The 12,745-nt window shown below is 38.3% G+C and overlaps 1 protein-coding gene across 1 annotated transcript in view; it reads left to right on the top strand.

The window, feature by feature from the left end:
- The window catches only part of LOC135077913 (early estrogen-induced gene 1 protein), a 94,209-nt gene that overhangs the window by 11,475 nt on the left and 69,989 nt on the right, over nt 1-12,745 (top strand). The window lies entirely within an intron of this gene.

Raw genomic sequence — 12,745 nt, 5'->3', positions numbered from 1 at the left:
TCGTAAGAGGCGACTTAGGGACTACACATCAAACAGAGAATGGGCAGCAGCGCTCTCTGAAAAACATCAATCTTTTAAACTGCGATCTCCAACCCGCCTGCCTAGCGTGGAGATTATGGCAAAACCCTCCACTATAGTGGAGGAGGCTCATAGTCCAGCAGTGGACTGTAAAGGGCTGTTGATGATGATGATGAAACCAATTTTTGACCTATTAAATTATTTTAATGGCGCTTCAACAATGCACACAATGTAGTAAACATTGTATTTTAAGCCAAAATAGATTCAGCCTTGCCATTGTGCGGCAGGCACGGCGACGCGGTCAAAGTCACTGCCGAATGCCGATTCGGCGCTTAGTGCAAATTGGAAATTAGGTAACCCCACACCACAATGAACTTACAAACGGTCCAAGTGTATGTACGACATGCAGGCAAATGTGTGAAATACACGTTATTTTGCATGATTGATGGGATTTTCCAGATATCGAGCCCAGTGCTGTAGTGTTAGAAATTACTTGTACCTACTAGACTGATTTATTTTGGTGGACGCTGGAATTTTCCCTGAACTTAAAATTTTTGTATGCATTTAAAAAAATGCATTATATCCAAAAGAACACAGGTCATTTGTTACACCGTACTCCAGGTTTTGTTTGATGTGAGATTGAATATTGACAATTTTAGGACGTATTCTACTCACGCCTCTAAAGCACTGACTTTTATTCTATTTCATGCCTGCTGTTGGTGAAAGTCCGACTCTACAAAAAGATGAGAGATTATTCCTTTCCAATGCGGGGGTAGTAGGCGGAGGCGGTGAATATAAAATTGGAGGTGGATTGAATTTTTCTTAGGACAACAGAATGTACAGTAAGTACGCACGTTATGTGGGACACTGGGCTATTCACTCCACACGAATAGAATTTGTCCTATTTATGGCTCTTGAGTGAGAATGAGCCATGCCCTTGGTCTGGATGCGTCTTGACCTGAATTCTTCTAGCCATTCTTCGGCTGACATTACCTTTTATCACTATCTTATATGCAGACTATGTAGTATAAAAATCTTGAGTTGTAGGAAAAAAGTCTGAGCGTATATTTCAATGAGTCTTGTGATTGTTCATAATGAAACAAGACGAATCTGTTGGCAGTTTTCAACCGACTTCAAAAAAGGAGGAGGTTCTCAATTCGACCCGTATGTTTTTTTTTTTTTTTCTATGTTTGTTACGCGATAACTCCGCCAATTATGAACCGATTTGAACAAATCTTTTTTCGGCGTATAGGTAATACCTCAAGGGTGGTCCCATTTAAATTTAATAATAGAAAAAACAACCTCCAAGGGTGGAAAATTGGGGATGAACTTTTTTATACGCAATATCTCCGCCGATTATAAATCAATTTGAACGATAATTTTTTTGTTGAATAGGTATTATCAAAAGGGTGGTTTCATGCGAATTTGAAGAAAATATTTCACCCCCAAGGGTGGAAAATTGGGGATGAACTTTTTTATACGCAATATTTTTCATTTTTAGTTTTTTTTTGTGTTCACGCATTTGAAGTCGGTTTTTTTTTTTAAAGGTAATCTTATTAATTTAGTGATTTAGGTCCGTCCGTTGCCTCTGATGATTGATAAATCGTGGCCCATTTATTCCCCTAGTTATGGAGCGCCCTTGAGCCGAAAGCGTCTTGACACGAATTCCTCAGGCCACTCGATTACCAATATCTCGGTTTCCATCACCATCGCTGCTACTAGCGCAAGTACTTCAATTGCTATCGTTGACCTTATCAGTTACTGAACGTGCAGTCGGGGATTTTTGATTTGAAGACGTTCATGTTGTTTATTAAAAGGTGACATCGATAACAGTTAATCTAGCAGTATTTTTCGTTCAATTAAAAAAGATGATGTCATTTAACAAGCAATAAACCCGTTATGCGAGCGATAGAAGCTGCTATCTTAATGATTAATATGTTAAAATACTGTTCGTTATTTTTTGTGTCATGTTTCTATTCTCTGCGGGTCTACCACTACACATCGCAATCGTATCGCATTGGAGATGACTATCTCTCTATGCCAAGATTCAAGAGATAGCTGATAAAGTCGAATTTATTTAAATAGTATTGCGTATGGTATCTGAATCCGATGGTTTCTTTCATTCAGTGTACTCAACATTTAGAGTACACAAAAACCTGCCTTCATCGTTATCAGTGGTAAATAAGCTTTCAGATCATTATAATCTCAGAGGAGCCATTTTATTCCTCGCCGAAACCTTGACAACAGCCGGCTATCGAGTTGCAAGCCGACCGCAGGCGCGCTGGTACCCGCGGACACAGATGTAACCGTTATCTGCCATTAGAGCGGCGGACTAGTCCGTTTTGGCACAATCGAATTCACTCAGTAGACTTGGGTGGATACCAGTTTGCTTGCATCAAAGCTAGCTCAGAATAGGGTCTGATTTATTTGTAAAACTATTTCATCGCTTCCAATCATGATCGGTACTTAGTCCTGAGTCTTATCTCAATTGGTCCTGATTGGTCCAGTAGGGATTTACTTTAACATCTGCCTGTTCTGCATCTTGTAAACTGCTTGAACTGCTTGTCAGTTTTTCTTGGATCCCTCGCACCTGTTTGTTAACAAACAATGGCGTGAAGACAATTTCCATGGGGAGCAGCTTGTGTGTTATGTATAAGAAGCTTCTTTTGTAGAGCGCTTTAAGCTTAAAGAATCCATGGTCATGATTGATATTGATTGAACTTTCTGTACCTCTCTGCTTTGTGCTCGACCCAGCTGATGACCCCAATGCGGAGTCGCTCTAGCGAATTGGTGATTTACAACCATAACCTTGTTTATGTCATCCTCTATTTGGGCCCGTCACACAACGGGTAACGGAACTCCTGGTATACTCGTGTAATAAACCACGCTTGTCTCGTTATGATCAATTTCCCTGTTTATGCAATTAAGGAAAAAAAAAACACAAAAGTCAAAGTTATGTGTCGGCATTCGATAGTTTTTTTTTTGTTCGTTTGTTGCGACACCGCGTTTTAAGTTTTATTAGAAGTAAATGTAGGAAGTGCAATGCGTGACGTTGCGATATTAATGTTGGAATTAAGAAATGTCGAGGGTGGTTCGCACTTCGCAGTCTGGCGGCGTATCGGTGTCGATGACCGCGCAACGCGCTCGTCTAGCCGTCTCAGTTCGCCTAACGCGTCGACTCCTCAATCTAGACTTGCGACATCAGTCCTATCTTGATTTCATAGCTACGGGATTTTTTTTACAAAAGGTTTGTCGTTTTATAAAGATTATCCATTTGAAAGTCGAAACCTTGAAACTTTCTTAAAAAATATGTTTTGGCTTTGTTGATTGATTGGTTTTCGGTAATCATTTATGTGTTGACGTTGTGGGCAGCTGTGCTTTTTGCCTTGAGTTTGCAGAATGAGATTTTTCTTTGATGTGTGTTTTTCTTATTTCTTTAGTAGGTACTTTGTGCAAAAACACAAAAACTAAGTTTTTGCTATTCCGTCCATCAACCCTGTTAAACGAGTTTCAATAACAATGAAAATCGTTGACACCTATTTTTCTTTTTACTGACAAGGTTAAATATTTGTTCAATAAATTGCGACTTTTTATTTATATTCTGGTTTATTCCAACCACGTTGTATTTGATAAAGCGTTGCAAGGCCAGATATAATTCATCTGTGCGATATAAGTAGTCCGACTTGATTTTATTACGTTGCTAGGTAGTATTTTTTTTGTTTGTTAGTAACTTATTTGTGCGAGTTTTCCAAATATATCCCGAATGTTAGCGTATTTCAGTTTTATCTCATCCTACATTAATAGTAGATGTCATAGATCTAATACCAATTTGGTGCGGGCAGCACAGGACCGGTCTTTTTGGAAATCCTTGGGCCTTTGTCAGCAGTGGACGTCATTTGGCTGAAACGAACAAACCAATTTGGAGTGTGTGTAGTTTGTCAAAGTCAAAGTCAAAATGTCTTTATTTGTTTAGACTATTAAATAGTACTTACAAACACACTTTGATATCACACTTCATTGTTCTGTAAGAATTCCTAGAGCTCTATCGAGTGTCATATTCAGCAAAGGTATCGCTAATATATCGACGATTGGTTTACCTGTTTGAAAGTGCATAGACGATAACATAGTAGGATAAGTACTCGTGTACTTTAGCTGATAAGGCATTATAAGTGCAGGAGTGTTAGCGTCAGAAAACACTTGAGTGACGTGTATCCATCGAGTATCAGTTACTTGTACAATACATGTGATACTTAAGTGAATGTTTGTTCAAGATAGAGCCTTTGGTTTCCTCAGCATGATGCAAGATCTCATCCTCTCATCACCCACCCATTATACTGATGGATGTTCATGCCACTGACTTCAAGTTTCAAAACTAGGAGGTGATCTGAAAAGCCTTTCCAGACGGAGAATAACAAGTGAAAGAATGAAAATAATTAGATAACATTATTAACATTTAGATAGGTAGGCAAAGTCTACGCTTCTGAAGATATCTAAGACCTTATCAAAAAGTCCTAAGTCCTGAATCATCTTCAAATTGCCTCTCCAATTTCGTTCAGGCAGATTTACAGCCGGGATGAGGATCCCTGTGGGACCAATATACTACACTGAAACTGCGGTCGGATTGTGTCTAGCATTCATAAATTATGGATCCTACATAATATATTATTTTGTTTTATCTTTTGGATTCATATTTTTCCGTCGTTTCAATGTGATTTAAAGCAAGGAAGTGTTTTCGAGTATTCTAGAGAATGGTTCTTTTTATACGATATGCAAATCTGTTTTCCGATTGCTGGTGAACGCTAATTACCTACCAAGTAAATAATGCCACAGTTAGAGCATAATACAGAAGATTTTTCTTGCATACGATGAAATAGAGTATCCACCGCTTTTAAATTGTTACAAGGAATGCAGGTATTATGGCATTAGGTAATATGAAATTAAGCAGGACTATCCAAATGTCATTACTGTATGAGAACTCTTCTCTAGTCATCGCGTTTCTCGCTGAGGGCACTGCACCACATTACATTGTGAACCTTGCGTGTTGTGCCGGCGCATTAGCGACGAGTCGACGTGCGATGCACTTTAATTAATTACGACTGTTTTGTTTCACAAATTAATTATTCTCAATAATTTTCCGAAGAGAAAATACTTCTTTTTGTCAACTAATCAGAGTTACTCTCAGTATCATACGCAGTTTGATAATATTATCTTCTTATCATGAGATATTTTTAAAGGCAAATATGTGTATTTCGTAATGATTACAAGTGTGGCGTCGCGAAATACGTATGTATGATGGTGAAACTAATTTATTTCCCGTAATAAGGAAAACCTAGATATCTCGGCCGTAGAAAGAGCATATAAGATAAATGTATCAAGTATACTATAACGTCTGGTTGCAAATTGCATTGCAAATAATAGTATACACGTCGTATATCATTTCGCCGACACTTTCACTCGTGTGGTTACCCACAGATGCATTATATCTGTTGCTTGTTATACTATACGTAACGTCGTAAACATATCGGCTATCGCTTTAGTTATAGCTAAAATAATATAAGTCTAATATGCTGTAGCCTGTAGCTATCACTATGCATAACACACAGACCGTGAAAAATTAAGAAGTTATAAAATAATAATTGCACTCTCACTCGCGTTTCCTTTGTTACGTTTTGCTCTAGCTAGAGACCACTATATTAATTGAAAACTTTCCCGTATAAGCAAACTTGCACAAAATGTTGCAATGAAATTAAACTGTCTACTTGATCACCTCTAGTTAACTTTCACGGTCAAAAAATAAATAGAATTCGCTATTTAACTGAATGTTTTATCTTATACATACACGTTTTAGTTTTAATTTGCCTTTTTACCTTTTTGTGCCCTTGTTGGTAGGTATCAAAATCAATCAAACCTGAATTCAGATGTGGTTCATTCCATATTCCTTCCAATGATTTTTTCATCTAGGCTCATGCCCAAACGACGCGTACACGCGACCAACCCATTAATTTGATCTGACAGTGCAACCGGCCGCTCGCAGACCGGTGTTGCAAGCAATCGCATCAGCTGATTTAGATTTGGAAACCGCTCTGCGCACCCGCCTTGCGACATCGTCATTAGCGAACAATAAAAACAAGTGGGCGGTTGCTAAAGCTGTCTACAAACCCTATAGATGATCAGTGACTTTATGTCTACTAGTGCGCTCTGCATCATTTTTTTCCATTTATCTTTGGTGCTGCAGAAGATGGATTCATGTTTATACGTTCTTAATTGCATTGATGACTTCAGTGGCAGCGCCAAAAATTATTTTATCGGTTCGAAGTCACGAATTGAATTACTGTAGTAACAACTGAACTTATACATATTTATTGGTTTATATTTAAACGTGTAATATTCTTACACGCAGTTAAAAGTTTTTCAATTGAAGGTAGCTGCTTGTTCGCTGAAGTTTCTTTTCGGAACACAAAATTGATTTTTAACTAGTCTTGTGCGAATATACCTAACCTATAGTGGGTGACAAATACTTATTTCCATCCAAGTTTTCACAAGTGTTGCTCTATCATTTAGAAAAATATGTATAGATAGAGACTAGACTAGAGAGAGCCGTTTCAGAGCGTGGCAATGACAGCTATGATTGGGGTTTTTACTGAACAAGCGTGGCCAATACACTCGACCCCCGAGCCGAGTCAGATCTTGTTTGCTCATTGTGCCTCCAGATTGCGTGGGTTTATTCTATTTCGCCGGTCAATAAGCGACATTATTACTAGTAGGCACGTTTTCTTTTAATGCCCATTTTCACGAATAGGCTACTTAAGTAGTGTGGCTAAAAACTATAAGTTTACGCCGAAATTATTTTGTCAATTAGAGTTTTAGATATACTATTTGATGATTATAATATGATGGTTTAATAAAAATTTAACTTGAATTTAGATAAATGATGGCAACTCTTCTCTAAACGAATTAAAAACCCACTTTTCTGTTTTGTTACTAAAAAATGCAGCACATTAAGTATCTCTAGCACCTAGAAATTTCACACTAATATTAATTTTGTCGTATATCCCTCGACTATCGATAGGCCAAACATTGTCCAGCAACACTAGCAGTATGATTAGAGCGATCGGCTAAGCGTAAAAATAAAAGCCGCCATTATTTGTTTCGTTTTGTTTGTCGCCGCTATTATCGCACGGAATTATAGTGAGAAAATGCTTTATTACGCCGAAATGAACATCTACTTTGTACGATTTCTACACACTGCACGCATTTTAGAGCTGGCTTGTAGATTTTTGACTTTACCCGTGGGTATTTAAAAATAAAAGATTGTGTAGTATTTTAGCCCTGTGTTACGAATTCGCGCGTTTTTGTGCCCGTCAGTCATCAACCCGCCGCGCGTGACTGCGATTCGCGCCGGTCACAGTCGCTCGCCTCCGTTTTTGCTGGTTGATGCAACGACACAATGAAATGGCGGTTAATGGCAGCCGTTGATGTAACCTTGGATTGGGTCCATGGTTTTTGGTATGCAAAATTGTCGCCAGGTGATATGGCCCCTCTATGATGTGAAAACGTGATATCGCAGACAGTAGGGAGATACATTCAACATTTGCTGTGAAATGTCACCTTATTTAATTTTGTGCGAACTGGTTTTACGCTACATTAACAGAATAATATACTCGATTATGTATTCTGTGATTTCTGTGTCTGTCGTCACCTAGTCATTATGTTATTTATCTTATTTTCCTTAAAAGTCATTGCAATAAAATTATATGATGTATTATTACCCCCCATGATCTGGAAAACATGTTAAGGCTCTACTTTTTTAAAAATAGTTAAAAATATTGTGCAATAAACGATATTATTCAAGTAAATCCTATTGAGTTAGACTCTAACTGCGAAAATCACGTGCGAAAAACTTATCCATGGGTTCTCTATCTATTCAAATGGAACGTGCGTCACATCATGTGGAATCAATTGCCTGGCGTTACAAATCCCCGGCCGATCCGTGCAATCGATCAGACGTCGCGGATCGATTGATCCGTCGATCGGTCAGCCGACTGTCCCAAACGTGACCGACCAGTTGACCAACGGAACGGCCAAGAAGAGAGGCTGCGGCGAGGGGATTTTCTCAATTCAGAAAAGCATGTGCTTCGTACATATTGACATATTGAAGTTCTTTCGTGTAGGTGTATTCTTTGTTTCAAGACCTTTTCAGTCCTAGCTTGCTTTCTATGTGGTGGTTGTGTATTGTTTCTTTGCGCTAATCTCTCCGGAGACAGATTTGCGTCACACAGCATATTTGCTTGTATGTGACATGCCGTGCGTGACTCAATGTTTGATAACATGATCTTCAAATTACACAGAATTATCTTTACACTTTCGTATCATTCATGCAACCAGCATCTATTTCAACCGAAAAAAAGGTAATACTATTTCTTCTGCTTCTCGCAACAGATTATTATTGTCAGTCGCTGCACAATCGATTCAAAGTATCAAATATCCTCGTGAAGATCAATCGTGTTTCAGTCGCGATCTCAAATCGAGACAGCTAAGAATAACTCGTTTCCTCGACGACAATCGAGGAGATTAACAATGGAAATCCCGCGGCGGTGGGAAAATGAAACTGAGGAAAATGAACCGTGACCGTGGTTCCGTGGAGTTCTGTAGCTGATTAATTAACTAATCAGTTAGCGATTACGCTTGCTCACTTCAGGCAGCTAAAGAAGAGGGGAATGGAATCACTTGGTACCTTTTTTATAGAAAAAAAAAGCTGACTGATTTTTTGTTCTAAAATAAAAAGGCATGGCAAATCAACCAGATACGAATTTCAAATTCGACAACAAGTCGCAGTCTCAAATCTAAAATATTATAGTTTATAAAACCATATCAATGAGATCATCTTAACAAAAAGATTAAAACCTGTTTCAAAGCGGCTTGTACTGTGAAAACTAAAAAAACGTTTAACTGGTGCACAGCAAATAAACAACCGCGCAATCTGTTTATTGAAAGCGGCGGTACCGACCGACTAAAAACTAAAAATCATGTCTGCTAACTCGGCGATTCTGTTTGAAAGATGTTTTGAATTTTTTTTGTTTGAAATTAAATTATCTTTGGCAGACTCTATTTTTATCGCATTTTAGTATAACTAGTACTAGTATGGCCGTTAAAAACTTATTTCCTGCACAGAGATTGTCGCATAATCGTTACCCTCCCATTAACGTCACTTCGCCGTGTCGTGCGCGTACGCTCATTACACAGTATATATATGAGCTAAAGCAGTACGGAAACTTAGCCCTTTCGGCGAGATAAATACCTACACTTCAACTGAGTGTTAGGGTTGGCACTCTTAATCTTTATAAAATTAATGAGGTTCTTACTTACTTATTTATTAAAACGTTTATTTAGGTTTTTTAATTATCAAATTCCTAATGGAATAAATTAATTGACTAAGTAGTTAACAAAAAAATAAAACGTTAATTAGGTTCTATAATGATCGAATACATAATCGAATAAATTGATTAAGTACTATTAGAGGCCGGTAGAAGATCTATTCTCATAAATAAAATACCGGATATTTACTTTCACATACCTATCGCCTCATTTTATTTTAAACTAGCTTTCCGCCCGCGGCTTCGCCCGCGTGGAATTTTGTCTGTCACAGAAAAACTTTATCGCGCGCGTCCCTGTTTCAAAAACCGGGATAAAAACTATCCTATGTTCTTTCCCGGGACTCAAACTATCTCTATGCCAAATTTCATCAAAATCGGTTGCGAGGTTTAAGCGGGAAAGCGTAACAGACAGACAGACAGACAGACAGACAGACAGACAGACAGACAGACAGACAGACAGAGTTACTTTCGCATTTATAATATTAGTTGGGATACAGTTCATCACTTAGTACAAAAGCGTGCGGAGCAAATTACTTTATCAAATAGAACACATAAATTGTTAAAAAGCGTAATTACGTAATTTAAAAAGAACTATTACAAAATCAGATGTAAGCATTTTATTTAAAAAGTAATATTTAATCATTTTTACAATTCAGAATTATTACGAAGTTTAAAAAATGAAAGTTCTGGTTTTGAACATGCCGAGTTCAAGCAGCCGTATACTACGCAATACTGTGGCAATACACTCGTGGCATGTTTTTAAAAATACAGCGGACAGTGCATGCAATAAAATTATTATTAAAAACACAACGCGCGCGACACTCGCGACGGATGGACTGCGAGGTTCGCTTAGAGCTCGTGTAAAGCGTGCGTCTGTGTGCGTGAGTCTGATTTCGAGCGTTTGTATGAAGCTTCCGTACTGTTTGATTTATCTACTGTGCTCATTAGCTGTTCGCCGCGCCATCGCACCAGGCATTTGCATGTTATCTGTGAGCGGCGCCGTTCGCTCAGATAACGGCAGGGGGACTGACGAACCTCCAATCGATTAGGGTTCCGAGCCTCCCAGGCAATCGGCCCCCAATGCCTCCCTTTTGCTTTTGGGGTAGGGTACATAAAGTAAATATAACCTGCCTAACGCATCATGAGAAAGCTATTTTATTGCCTACGATGACGGACTCATTTTTATTAGTCGATTAGGAACACCTCATGCCTAAAATATGGCTCTGTAAGTTGTTATTCAATTCATTAAGAAATCTACAGTATGGATTGCTTTGAAATAGGACAACCACTGCATTCTACATGCAAACCACAAAAATTGAAAAATAATCCTTCTATTTTTCTCGCATTATTTGCAGTCGACCTCCAAACTCTTCAACGAAACCTACTTTATTAAAACAAAAAGGCGCTCTTTTAATTTCAAATTGTAATAAAGAGATAACGGGCCAAATCGAGCCTAATTTGCGGCCTTATACTACTTGCTACGGGGCCAAAATAATATTGGGTGTCAACTGACGACCTGAATCGTTCAATTATCTGTATTCGTTTGAATGAACATTCTCTAAAACAGATTCCAGTTAACAGATTGATCTATTTGCGGAGATCAAATAGATTTCAATGATTTACAAGTGACTTCAAAAGTTCCTGCCTGCGATGTGTTTGTGTTATTTTCAATGGAGGCTCTTACGTCATATTCTCACAAACCGCTGTCTTACATTAAACATTCCAGTGGTAATTAACTTGAAACGGCTGACATTCGAATACGACAATCACGATAAGGAAAAACTAGGCTCAGAATTCCGACAACAGTGACCGAACCAATTATTATGTGCATAAAATTATTTCTAATAATGCATTAATTTAGTATATGCGACCATTTTTCTTTTGACTATTCTCGTATGCATGTTGATAGACTCAAGGGCCGGCGTTGAGCAAGAGGCCCTAGGGTAGCTCCCTCAACGATCCCATAAAACGCCGAGGCGACGCCAATCCGGCGTTTGGCAACGCGCCAGCCGGCAACACGTGCGGCTCTGCTGTTTTATGTCAGACAATGTTACTAGATCTCAATGGGAAGTGGGAACAGGAGACGGATTTTTGAAGCACTCGAAATCCTAATCCTAAATTTTTTTAAACTCATTCTGCACCGGCTATTCATGTTTCGAATATTACTAGTAGAAATCCTATACGAATGACATGAATAGAATAATTAAAGCCAATGAAATTAAATGTCGTTGCACGAAAATATACCTAAAATCAAGTAAATAGTTTTACATAATATAGTGAGGTAGTTTGAGTTTTATAGGCGTGAGTCGAAGAAAGTTTTAAAGATTTCACTTCAATAGCAATTGCTTGCGCTTGCGACTTGCGAGTGGTTCCAAAATACGCTCCCAGGTATGCGTAAACAGAATAGCTAATAGGATGCTGATAATACCACTTTAATGTGTTTACGCGTTTGTACCTTCGTTTTTTATTCTTATCAAATGGCACGGCTCGGTGGCGCTGTAAGTGAAACAACAAGTTTTCTATTAAATAAGGCGGCCACTAACACTTAACAACATTGTATGCACATTAACTACCTATACTACTATTACTATACTATTTATTTACCTTAAAGGCCGGCAACGCACCTGTAACGCCCCTGGGTTTGCGGGTGTCTATGGGCGACGGTAATCACTTACCATCAGGTGATCCGTCTGCTCGTTTGCCTCCTATCACATAAAAAAAAAAAAAAAAAAAAAAAAAAAACATTCTTATCTCCTCACGTGATTCTATGGAAAAAACTGTAGTCATATCTCTCAGTATCAATATCAAGAAGGCATAATTAAATAATGCAATTCAATGGAGATAACTCAATTAACCTTTTTGGTCTCGCATCTTGTTCCAAAAATAGGTGGGGCGTTTAACCTTAGACCTGGTTCAATTGGCACTGATTGCCTGATGTCACCTTTCAGGCTGCGCATTTGTAACCCAGGTACATCGGCCACTTATCCTCGTATGCTTGGCAACTGCCAGACAGCTATTACCAGTATACTATCATCTTTAACATCCTGTTTGGTTTTATCTTCTCACCAGTTATCATTCTCCTATTTATCTTAAATAATATTTATTTTATTTTCTGATACTTCCAAAGCAGCCAATTATTCTCAGTTGTCCTTTGACGAGATACGTGAGCGCAAATTTCTCGCTACTGCCCCCAAATAGGTCAGATCTACTCTTGCGCAACTCAACACGCGAAGGTCGATATCTATAATCTCATAACTCAATATCCATTAATTGGTGCTATTATTGCAGATTTTACTTATCAAGCAATTATTGTGCGTCTGCATTATTAGGGCTTAACAATATTAGGCGTTTCC

The sequence above is a fragment of the Ostrinia nubilalis genome, chromosome 2 (genome assembly GCF_963855985.1).
Source record: "Ostrinia nubilalis chromosome 2, ilOstNubi1.1, whole genome shotgun sequence".
NCBI classification, from domain to species: Eukaryota; Metazoa; Arthropoda; class Insecta; order Lepidoptera; family Crambidae; genus Ostrinia; species Ostrinia nubilalis.
This window is presented reverse-complemented; position numbering and strand designations above follow the sequence as displayed.